Source organism: Polypterus senegalus, chromosome 9 (genome assembly GCF_016835505.1).
Source record: "Polypterus senegalus isolate Bchr_013 chromosome 9, ASM1683550v1, whole genome shotgun sequence".
In the NCBI taxonomy this organism is placed as follows: domain Eukaryota; kingdom Metazoa; phylum Chordata; class Cladistia; order Polypteriformes; family Polypteridae; genus Polypterus; species Polypterus senegalus.
Genome location: NC_053162.1, coordinates 118,727,436 through 118,738,010, shown reverse-complemented (window position 1 = coordinate 118,738,010; position 10,575 = coordinate 118,727,436).

Below are 10,575 nucleotides of genomic sequence, written 5' to 3'. Positions count from 1 at the left end.
GGGAGCAGAACAGCTGAATGCTCTGCTCCCCATGGTGGTTAGACTGGCAAGAGGGACAGTCAGATGGATGGAGGAAGAGGATCTAAAGTTACGGGAGGGAATGGCAACATGAAGAAGATCAGACAGATATGGAGAGGCGAGGTTATGAAAGGCCTTAAATGTTAATAGCAGAATCTTAAAATCAATTTGAAACTTAATCAGGAGACAAAGCTGCTGCAAGACTGGAGTAATATGGTGAATAGACGAGGTTTGAGTAATGATGCATGTTGCAGAATTCTGGACTATCTGAAGCTTATGAAGAGATTTATTAGAGAGACCAAATTGTATTGTAATAGTCTAGCCGAGAAGTAACAAGACTATGAACAAGAATGGCAGTGGTATGGGGAGTGAGGGAGGGGCGGATGCGATTAATATTATGTAGGTGGAAGTAAGCCGACCAGGTGATGTTATTAATGTGAGATTGGAAAGATAGAGTACTATCGAGGATGACACCCAGACTCTTGACCTGAGGTGATGGGGAAACAACGGAGTTATCAATAATAAGAGAAAGATTATTGGCTTTGGATAATGATGATTTTGAACCAATGAGGAGAACCTCAGTTTTGTCACTGTTTTATTTAAGAAAATTCGAAGACAACCAGGATTTAATTTCAGCAATGCAATCAAAAAGCGAAGGTAGTGGAAAGGTAGAGCTGGGTTTCATCAGCATAACAGTGAAAATTAATTTTATATTTATGAAAAATATTGCCAAGGGGAAGAAGGTAAATAATAAAAAGAAGAGGCCCCAGGACAGAGCCCTGGGGCAAACCTGAAGTAACAGTGGTGGGCTGGGATGTGAAGGTTTTAAGCTGAATGAACTGAGTGTGGCCTGAGAGGTAGGATCTAAACCAATTAAGTGGAGTGTGGGTAATTCCAATTAGAAATAATCTAGTAAGGATCGTGGTATGACAAGTATTATCAAAGGCCGCACTCAGATCAAGGAGGATGGGAATAGTAATTAAATTAATGTTCCACCACAATACAATCTGGCAATCTGTTCTTGCAGCGAAACAACTCAGTTGATAAACCTTCCCTTATGGGGTGTTTCCCAAGTACCTGTCCATTCTTCAAGAAAAATATCCAACACCCCACATGGTCGGCAGCCAAATAATAGTTTAAAAGGGCTCAACCCAGTGGATGCTTGCGGAGCCACCCGGACAGCAAACAGGAGGAAAGGCACTACCATATTCCAGGGGGTTGGGTCATCATGGGCCACCTGCCGAATCATCTGTTTTATGGTTTTATTAAATCGTTCAGTCAGGCCATTCGTCTGGGAGTGATAAACTGTGGAGTGTAAATGCTTAATTCTGAAACTTTCGCATAGCTTCTTCATGATGTGAGAAATAAAGGGTGTGCCCAGATCCGTCAAAATCTTGTGATGGATACCAATATGCATGAACATTTCCAAGTGTTTTTGCAATAGTCTGGGCGTCTGTCTACCACAGCATGGCTACTACTAGGTATCTAGTGGTGTAATTGATTAACATGAGCATATACTAAAAGCCACTTTTACTCTTCCACATCTGCTGCTTCTTCTGTGTTCGATACAGCATCACACTCACCTCCCACTGCTACTTCATTTTTGTCCAGGTTCGTATAGAGTGTCCAGTCTGGGGAGCCTGTTGGTGCAAGCAACAGCCCAGCTATCCCAAGTCCTCACTTGAGGATTTGTCCCCCACCTCTCTGAACAACTCCGGTTCAATTTCAAACTCAGCTCCTTGACTGAAAATGTCTGCGGTGAGCCCCTCTCTATCCATTATGGGGGAAGATGTCCCGTAAGTGGCCAAGACCCATGGGAAGATGGTATTCCTTACTCCTATATATCCGATATTTTTACAATGTGTATGGAAAATTTGTTGAAAAAAAAAAAACAGACTGAACATAATATATTTTGTGGAAAAAATCTTATTTGGAGTTTAACTTGGTAACCAGAACAAACAGTGGATCCCTCACAGTGTCTTCTGTATTTGTGTTGAGGACGTAAGACAAAGGACAAAAAGTATGAAGAAAGTGTTTGCTTTTGGTATTCCAATGATATGGATGGGACCCAAACATCACATTGATGATTCTTATTTCTGTTCCTGCAAAATTCAAGGATATAAGAAAAAGAATCGGAAAAAAATGGTTTATGCTAATTTTCCATAAGTAATTAGACCTGTACTACATGGACCTCATATACCAATCTGTACTTCCCCTGACAGTCTTTCGTATGTAGAAACTTAAAGTATTTCAAGTGATTATGAAGAATGTATTCCTACATGGGTGGTGTTATGTAATGAGTGCAACAATGTGCCTCTCTCTCTCTCTCTCTCTCTCTCCCTTCATGTTCAAGCAAATAGCCCCAGCCATTTACTGAGGATGAACTTAATGATGTAATAGGAGAGCATCTAGGCTTTCCCAAAGATGCTGTAGAGCTCTTGTGGTTCTGACTGAAAGATGAAACATATTGCATCCAGACACATCTTTCTCTCAGTACCAAAATACAGAAAAAGAGTTTCTGTGACCCTGTAGTTAGGATATAGCGGGTTGGATAATGGATGGATGGATAGTTTGTAGCATATTCCATGAAATATGACTTGTTTGTTTATTGCACTTAAGGAAGTGGTCTAGTGCAGAAACCTGGCAGAGATTACATCTAAAAGAAGCCCAACAGAAGTACTTCTTCTTAATGGTCATAGATACTCGTCAATGTCTGTTGCACATTCTGTGCTTTTGTATGAAATCTACAAGAACTTTGAAAATCTTTTTGAGAAAATTAACTACAATGAGATTCATTGGTTCATATGCGAGGACCTGAAAGTTCTGTGTATCTTACTGGGTCAGTAGTTAGGGCATACAAAGTTCTCATGTTTTACCTTTACGTAAAACAAGACTCTGAGGTATTGTTTTACAGATGATTGGAGGATGCTCCAAAACACATTCATAAGGGACACAAATTGAGAGACAACTGTAATCCTAATGGGTGTCATAATTGTAATACAATTGAATGCTGCAGCAGTGAATGTGGTGACAGCGCAAAATGCACAAAATGATTGGCATCCTGCCGGTTTGTCATTGCTCACTTTTCAATCCAGCACTGCTTCTTGTTTACCCAGCAGCCTCTGCTGCAACTGCTGAAGCTGTCCAATGGCATAGTACTCCCAGAGCTGCTGGGAACTGTATTCCATTTAAGCATTGACCGATCCAGAAGGGGCTCGACTTAAAATGGGCCTGGCCCAAACTATTTCATTTCAGCTTCAGCTGAAACAGACCCTAAAATCAGGAGCTGACATTTAATAAGTTTAAAATACAAAGAAAGTTCCACAATATATCAAAGTGCATCATAAGGGGGAAATACAACATTAAACTCTTGCTTTTACTACAAGTCTCAAAAAAGATCTTTACAATACAATACAATACAATACAATACAGTTTATTTTTGTATAGCCCAAAATCACACAGGAAGTGCTGCAATGGGCTTTAACAGGCCCTGCCTTTTGACAGCCCCCCAGCCTTGACTCTCTGAGAAGACAAGGAAAAACTCCCAATAAAACCTTGTGGGGAAAAATGGAAGAAACCTCGGGAAAGGCAGTTCAAAGAGAGACCCCTTTCCAGGTAGGTTGGGCGTGCAGTGGGTGTCAAAAGTAGGGGTCAATACAATACAATATACAGAACAGAACAATTCCTTAAGACAGCATAATAATAAAAATTTTAGAAGTACGGTTTAACAGTAGATGATATGACATAATTAGGTTTGGATATTTTAGAGTCCTGGAGACCTCATCCATCTAGCTGCCTCCCCATTTGGCCATGCCACGGCTGAAACGTTGCTCCGATGAAAGGACCCCTCTTTCCCATGATTCCTGTGATCCTCCATCAGGGATGACTTTACCATAGGCAGGCAAACAACTTGGCAGGTGGGCCGTGGCACCAATTGCCACATTTGGGTACCGAGAAAAGAAACAGAATAGGTGAGGGTTAGTATTCAAATATAATTATCATGTTACTTATGTTATAGTGCTAATGACTAACAACAGAGATGCAGTATGTACAGTTAATCAGCAGCTCTAGTCAGGATATGCTAAACTGAAGTAGTGAGTCTTCAGCCGGGATTTAAAGGCTGAGACTGAAGGGGCATCTCTTATGGAAGCAGGAAGACCATTCCACAGTTTAGGGGCCCTGTAACTAAAAGCTCGACCTCCCACTGTTATTTTATTAATCCTTGGAATCCTAAGCAGACCGGCATCTTGAGATCTTAATGTGCTCAGGTTTGTAAGTCATGATAAGTTCAGACAAGTAAGCCGGACCTTGGCCATTTAATGCTTTATATGTTAAAAGGAGGATTTTGAAATCTGCCCTAAACTTAACTGGGAGCCAGTGTAAAGATTTAAGAACTGGAGTTATGTGTTCATATTTTCTTGTTCTTGTAATAATTCTTGCAGCGCATTTTGGATTAACTGGAGGCTGTATAGAGAACAGTTTGAACAGCCAGTGAACACCGCATTGCAGTAGTCAATCCTACTAGAGATAAATGCATGAATTAATTTCTCACAATCCTGTTTATTTAGAAACCGCCTTAATTTCCTAACATTTTTAAGATGGAAAAAACATGTTTTGGACGACTTTGTAATATGCGCTTTAAATGACATGCTAGAGTCAAAGATAACTCCTAGATTGCGGGCTGATTCAGTAAAATTAATTGGGATTCCAACTGAGTTAAATGACGACAAAATATTGCTGTGATCAGCGTCATTCCCTCCAACAATTAACATCTCTGTTTTATCTGTATTTAAAGACAAGTAGTTCTCATTCATCCATTCCTTTAATTCACTAACACAACTAATTAAAGACAACATCGGAGAAACTTCATTTGATTTAAATGAAAGGTATAACTGGGTGTCATCTGCATACGAGTGAAAATTAACATTATGTTTCCTAATGAGAGATCCCAGTGGAAGCATGTAAAGTGAAAACAGTAAAGGTCCCAGTACTGAGCATTGCGGGACACCATATTGAACTTCTGCGTATAATGATGGAGTACTGTCTGCACATTTCTGTACACACTGGAATCGATTTGATAAATAAGAACTGAACCAAGCGAGCACGGGGCCTGTAAGCCCAACATCGTTTTCTAGCCTGTGCAGTAAAATAGAATGGTCAATGGTGTCAAATGCTGCACTTAAGTCCAACAACATAATTACAGTGGAATTTCCTTCATCAGAGGATATCAGAATGTCATTTACAACCCGTGTTAGTGCCGTTTCTGTACTAATCTTTACTAATTGAAAAATTTATTTAACAAAATTAAAAAAATAGAGCAAAAGGTTCAAAAGTGCAAAAAGAATTTGCCAAAAAATGCAATCTTTGATGAGGAGATCATAATACACAACCTAAGAACAAAATCATAGAAAACAAAGCAAAATAAATAAAAAAAATCAGGAAATTCAAGGCTCAATGGTAATTAAACAGCTCCAAATACAAACGCAATGAACTGCTCCCTGAGCTTCCTCAGCTCTTGACTTAAATAACCAGAGAGAGGGCTGAAGAGTGGTGACATCAGTGACACACAAAGTACATGGAATGGAGACACACTTAAAGCTACAGTAAATAATTATAAGCGAAACATAAATAAAAATCTGAAAAATAATATTTCAAAAACAACAATAAAAAATTAAATACACATATATTCAGACAGTAATATAACATACTTTCCTTTAGTATTTTTAATTTGTGAAAGGACCTGCTTGTAACTGTATATGCTGGCAGATTATTATACCATATGCACAACATGTTTGTAAAGCCAAGGTGAAAAAATGCAGAGTATTGCACAGTTGGTAAAAATCAAGGAAAAAAACTTTAGCAAACATTTTTAATTTGACAATTAAATTTGAGTTTGGTTACTTTCAGCTGCAAGACATCTAGAGCATTTCACACATTAATAGCAAAAGCAGTGCCTAAGGTCCTAAAAGGAAGGCTCAAATTTACAATGAAAGATGGTGAACTGAGTCCTCACTTTTATCTAACAACACTTAAAAAAAATAGAAAATAAACAGGTTTTGCTTGTTGCAGCTGGCTTAGATTATTGTAAAGTGTGAAGAATGGAAAAAAGATAAATTGACAGAAATATACTAAAATTGAAATGAGCTTACCTGGAAAGCTGTAACCATCTTCTTCAAACTCAAATGTTTCAAAACTACAGACATTGCCAATAAGTGCATTTTTCTCACCAAGCAGACATGTTAAAGCACAGCTCTAAACTGTTTTGGATAATTCACTACTAGAAAACTGTTCTCTTTCTAACTTCCTTCTTTCATATTTGTAGATGGCACTTTTTTTACTACTCTGTACACAGATCCAGAATCACACCCAACGTTCTGCCTTTAGGTAGCCACTGCCAACCTAATCAATTGCTCATAAAAACAATCACGTGCAAGCTCATATTCTTTAAAAAACCACATGCAAGACAAAGGTAAGCGTGGTCGTCCAAGGAATAATAATCTTGTACAAATGGAACACTTTGAAATGCTAAGCCGGCAGTCCCCATTTAATGAACAAACATACAAAATAAAAATAATTCACAATGATGTTTTAGCAATAATATAAACAAAAATAAGTTGTCTCTTAGTAAACAGGTGGATGGATCTTCTTCCTTCACAGTGTCGCAGTAGGGGGCAGTAGTACTCCCTTGAACCCTCAGGTACCACGCCAAACACCTGGTAAAAGTGCTACAATTATTCTTTTTATTATAACAATGTGCACTAAGCACCCTCCACTCCACACTATTCATAAATCACAATAACCACAATAATAAATCAACAACCAACAATCCTCCACTCCCAGACGCTCAGCTTGTTGTCTGGGAGCTCCCAGAGTCCTTTTATTCCTCCTGACCCGGAAGTCTTTCTGCCCAACAGTTCCACAAGTCCTTTTTCCTTCCGGGTCAGAGTAAACAGTACTTTTCTTCACCACGGAAGCCCGTCGCTCTTCCTGTGACGAACTTACGGGTCATGGTGCCCAAATGAGTCCATTGGCCTCCCGTCAGCGACTCCCAGTGGCCCCCAAGGTATCCAGCAGGGCTGTGTATAAAAAATACATAGTCCATGAGGCCCTGCTGGAATTCGGGGCCCGTATATGCTCTCGGGAGAGCTCCTCCTAGCGGCCAGGGGGTGAGGGCCGGAGTAAAATGCCGGCAATCCACCACAACATTTAACTTACATAACATCTGGAGCCCCTATCCTTGGTCACTTTAAACCTCAAGTGACATTTTCCTCAGGGCAGTCTTGAATTTATAGCCCCAGAATCACAAGGGGCGGAGTTAGCTGCCTCCACTGGGCAGTCCTTCTGTGCTATTAGACAGAGAGAAGGAAAGGTAGTTAGCAGGTAGTTGACCCCTCTCAGCTTGGAGTGGTATCACCTACCTGTGAAGAACTTGGAATGTGACCATCTGACACACATGTATGACACAAGGAAGCAGCTGGAAGCATATACACTTAAGACTACAGACTAGTTTAATTTTTTTTTGGTGACACTCCATGGAAATTTATTATGCTTACATCAGCAAATTTAATATCACTTTGTTAAGAACACCTGATTAGGAATTTTATAGATAGTTTATAGTCTGTCCACTCCTGACCTAGGGAGAACAAAGCTGGTGCTTGTATTTTATTCATCCTTGACTCAAGTGTGTGTTTCATTTATTTAATCTTGGATTTGAATTTGTTTGTTTCTAGGTTTGCATATGTTACAAACCTGTTTTGTTGTTTATCTTTCTACGCCTACCTTTTCCTTCTATGGCTTGATTCTTTTTTAATCTTTTTCCATTAAATAATATTAAAGGAATTGTGTTTTTCCTTTGGGTTTAATGGGTTTTTCTTTTCTCCTTTTTATGTGAATGTTTTTGAATATTTAATATTCTATGCTTCATGTTTGGGCCAGTTTAAACTGTAAGTCTGTCTTTTGAGTTTAGGGCTATGCTGTCTGAGATGATAAGGCCTGCTCGTTTGGTACAGACCTTTTATTGCAGTGCAGATCTGGATTTTCTGTTTGTTTTTGACATTTTTGTGTGCAGGATCACAACAGTGCCAATTGATGATTGCCTGGCAAGTATGCATAAATCCAGTCTGGTCTGGGTGAATTAGCATGAAAATGATTCGAATGAGTCGAAGATGGTGCACCAAAAGCTAAGCAAGCAGTGTTGTATTGGAAGTCATCAAATACAGTACATAGCACAATAGCTTGAACAATCAGTATCTTGTTTACCTTATTTCAACTATAGGGTGATCATGGCAATGGTAATGCAATCATTTATTCATTTGGTGAAGATGGAAAAGTTAAGCATTAAAAAAAAAGTGGAAAATTCATGCTTTTAAAACTTTAAACCAAATTTAGGTGGCAACCAATATGGACCTAATGATCCCCCAGATTGCATTGAGTCTGCAGTCTATTTGAGTTTAACAACAGTAATAGGGGTGTCTACAGTACAAGCATCTTTACCAAAGAGCCTGTGAAGCATTAGATTAAATAGGAAGAAGTCTTTTTCAGCTTGGTTAATATTCTGCCACAGATAATGAAAAGCAGGGAGAAATCATTTCGAAATGGACTAGAAGAACGGAGAAAGAATTAATATAGTCATAAGACAATGCATGGGTCAGAAAACAGTGGAAATCAAAATGTAACCAAAATGACAAGTTGGAAATATCACACAAAAAATCAATTAAAAATGAACATGCAGAAGGTCTTTTGCCTGAAAATTCTGTAAGAAAAACAACTCTTAACACCACAGAATATCTTTTAAAAATCAAGAATTTTGGACATCAGGAGGAGCATGCTGCTTCTTTAAATACCTTCCAGTTCATGACCTCCCAATAATGTTACGGCAATGGGTATGCATTGCTAACCACAAAATGGCTGCAGATAATAAACAAGTACCTGAAAATTTCAGGAAAGAAAGAAAGAAAGAAGAAAAGGACTGTGAGCAATAGTACTGGTGGGTTGTGCACTGTATGTGCTGTGCAAAGGACTGTGCACTGTAAAAACAAATAAAAATGTGTGTTTGGACTTCCGTGTATATACTGAAGCAGACATAGTACACCCTAAACTCTTTAGAGTGTGTACAGAAAAAATTTTACAGAGAAATGTTTAGCAACCACCAGGAACTGTGCAGAACTAAGTCCCTGACATGCAGTGGCCATTCCAGTGTCCAGAAGGTGACAGAGCTATGCATATGCCACTCTTATCTTTCATATAACGATGAAAAAGAACTACTTTATATTACAAAATACAGATACATGAGAAGTGTAATCATTTAAAAGAATCTGTCACCCAAAAACCATATACATTAAACACAAGGTTTTCAGGCGTAAAAAAAAAAACACAACGGGCACAAAGAAGGACATATCGTAAGCCAGGCCACTGCCAAGGTGTGCATATCTAGAAGCCAAGGCACCCAAACACAATTATTCAAAGAAGAAAGCAGGTTGTGCAGATCACCCACTATTTATCAATAAAGTATGTCCAATAGATCAATGCATTGTAATGTTATGTTTCCCACATTAATATCCCACCATTTTTTATTTGTATTTTTCTTCTTTCACTGTACGTTTTTTTTTTTTTACCATTTTGATAGTTGCAACCAAATTTTTTATGGTTATTAGGTCCACTATTATCAACCCTGGGCAGGGCGCACACACACACACACACACACACCAAGTACACACTAGGGACAATTTAGAATCGCCAATGCACCTAACCTGCATGTCTTTGGACTGTGGGAGGAAATCAGAGCACCCGGAGGAAACCGACACAGACACGGGGAGAACACGCAAATTCCACATTAGTCTCCTAACTGTGAGGCAGCAGCGCTACCCACTGTGCCACCATGCCACCCATCATTGATATCCATTTTTGAAATCTTCTAGGGAAATGTATTAACTTTTCAACAGCTCTTGTACTTATTTCCCTGACTATGATGATTTGTATTTGCTCCTTTAGTTATTTTATCTCCTGGTCTCATTTCCAAGATTATATGATTTTAGATCTTCTTTTGAGAGACCATTACATTTGTTATGCAAACATTTGGACAAGTTATTAAAAGTTTTGCCATCATATGTAGGCTCACAATAATGTTATAACATCAGGAACCTGAGATTAGCTGCATGGTCACTGCTAGAAGCAACATGGTGGTGTTTGCAAAATAACATGTAAAAAGACAGTGACTGCAAGAAAAAAATGACCACACATATAAGCCACAATGATATCAGCACTGTAGTGCTATAAAATAATTTGCATTATTATCGTCACCAGTTTATTGGCCGTCCTCCTGGTTTACCCATGCTATTTGTCCCACAAATCATTTTCCTACACTCTATGAAATCGTTGGCATTCTTTGGGGTGTGACACATTCTTTTCATATCATCAGCAACCACATCTCTTTTGACTTACTTTTTTTGTTTCACCCCCTCTACTTCCATCTTGGTACACCTCTTCACCCAGTCACATCCCCAAACCACCAAACTATTCTCCTGGTCAAAACAAAGCTTGAAAACACTTAAAAATAAA